Source organism: Schistocerca cancellata, chromosome 9, assembly GCF_023864275.1.
Source record: "Schistocerca cancellata isolate TAMUIC-IGC-003103 chromosome 9, iqSchCanc2.1, whole genome shotgun sequence".
NCBI classification, from domain to species: Eukaryota; Metazoa; Arthropoda; class Insecta; order Orthoptera; family Acrididae; genus Schistocerca; species Schistocerca cancellata.
Genome location: NC_064634.1, coordinates 480,822,853 through 480,825,212, shown reverse-complemented (window position 1 = coordinate 480,825,212; position 2,360 = coordinate 480,822,853). Strand labels below are relative to the sequence as shown.

At 47.2% G+C, this 2,360-nt stretch overlaps 1 pseudogene; it reads left to right on the top strand.

Annotated features, from left to right (window-relative positions):
- The first annotated feature begins 1,957 nt into the window (after window positions 1-1,957).
- LOC126102221 (5S ribosomal RNA) lies at window positions 1,958-2,075 on the top strand (annotated as a pseudogene).
- The last annotated feature ends 285 nt before the right edge of the window (window positions 2,076-2,360 follow it).

The following is a 2,360-nucleotide window of genomic DNA, read 5'->3' as shown; positions in this document are numbered from 1 at the left end:
TATGATTATATGATAGCGGAACAAACACTGGTAGCAGTTACTTCTGTAAAATATCTGGGAGTATGCGTGCGGAACGATTTGAAGTGGAATGATCATATAAAATTAATTGTTGGTAAGGCGGGTACCAGGTTGAGATTCATTGGGAGAGTCCTTAGAAAATGTAGTCCATCAACAAAGGAGGTGGCTTACAAAACACTCGTTCGACCTATACTTGAGTATTACTCATCAGTGTGGGATCCGTACCAGATCGGGTTGACGGAGGAGATAGAGAAGATCCAAAGAAGAGCGGCGCGTTTCGTCACAGGGTTATTTGGTAACCGTGATAGCGTTACGGAGATGTTTAACAAACTCAAGTGGCAGACTCTGCAAGAGAGGCGCTCTGCATCGCGGTGTAGCTTGCTCGCCAGGTTTCGAGAGGGTGCGTTTCTGGATGAGGTATCGAATATATTGCTTCCCCCTACTTATACCTCCCGAGGAGATCACGGATGTAAAATTAGAGAGATTAGAGCGCGCACAGAGGCTTTCAGACAGTCGTTCTTCCCGCGAACCATACGCGACTGGAACAGGAAAGGGAGTTAATGACAGTGGCACGTAAAGTGCCCTCCGCCACACACCGTTAGGTGGCTTGCGGAGTATAAATGTAGATGTAGATGTAGATGTTTCACTCTCATGAGCCAAAACTGTTAACACGAATTTTTTTCTAACGATCGGTTTCATATAAATTAAAATCTTCGTTTAGAAAGTTTATTTACTTTACGAGCAACCCACAAGGCCAGATTTACTCTTACATTTATTGGTTTCGACATCCGTCGGTGGTAATGTGACTTTCCATCAGTAATAAATTGTAATAAAAACTATTTCTTAGTGACTTTTTAGGTAGTGAAATTCCAGCCAAAGTACAATTTTGTGGGCTTTGCAATGACAGCACACATGAACATATCTTCATACGAGAGTGAACGGTCTGTCGTTAGTATCTATTATTATTGGAGGAAATCTAACCCATTCCATTAGTTCCAGTTTTCCGGTGTGAAAGGAATTGCCACTATGGTGGTTCTAAAAACAGTAGTGAAGAACTGGATCAAGTTGGTGCGCAGCTTGCAGTGCACGATGGGAGGCATGAAACAAAAATATAAAGAGAATGTTATTGATAAGCACAACCAAATACCTTACTGACTCATTTTTTTGGGTTAGTGAAAGGTGTAGCAAACGCGAGAGTTTCAGTTGTCTGAACAGCAACCATTATGAATAGTTTGTCTCATTGTTTTGAGGTGTAAAACTTTGTTTAGTGTACTGTATGAGAAAGGTTAGGAAACCACTGGTTCGCAAGAGACTACGGCGCTCAAGAGGCAGAGCGGTTGTAACGCGAGGAGAGGAAGCTCTGTGCAGCCTTGGCAAGGCTGAAACCCTGCGGAGCGCAGAAACACGAGCAGCCAGCTGCTATGGTGGGGGGCGGAGGGGGGGTCCAGTTTACAGGCGGAGCCAGCGGCGCCACTCGTGCTGGGGGGCTTACCTTTCTAACTGCGGACGGGAAAGTTTCGGTAACGATTAACCATTCGACAAACCGACACTCCGGATTGATATACTACATACCGCACAACGAGGCGTCGTGAACTCGGGGTCGTAGGACATACTGTGTATCGTTTGCTGCGTTTATACTCTGCAAGCCATCTTGCGGTGTCTGGCGATGGGCACCCCATTGTCACATCTGCCCTTTCCTGTTCCAGTCACGAATAGTTTGCGAGAAGAATAGTTGCCCTTAAGCCTTCATGATACCTAGAATCTCTCTAATATTATCTTCACGTTCTATTCGCGACATACCGTAGGAGGAAGCACTACATCCGTGGATTCTTCTAGAAACGTACCGTCTCGAAGCTTTAAGAGTAAAACGTACCACAATGCAGAACGCCTCCCTTGCAGCATCTGCCATGGAGTTTGTCGAGCAGCTCTGTGACGCTTTCGCAACGGCCATGTCGCAGTGGATACACCGGTTCCCGTCAGGTCACCGAAGTTAAGCGCTGTTGGGCATGGCCGGCACTTGGATGGGTGACCATCCGGGCCGCCATGCGCTGTTGCCATTTTCTTGGGTACACTCAGCCTGGTGATATCAAATGAGGGGCTGCTCGACCGAACAGCAGCGGCTCCGGTCAAAGAAAGCCATCGTAACGATCGGGAGAGCGGTGTGCTGACCACACGCCCCTCCTGTCCGCATCCTCATTTGAGGATGACACGGCGGTCGGATGGTCCCCATGGGCCACTTGTGGCCTGAATACGGAGTGCTCTGTGATGCTTTCGTGGTCACTAAATAATCTGTAACGAAGCGTGCCGTTCTTCTTTCGATTTTCTCTATTTCCTCTATCAGT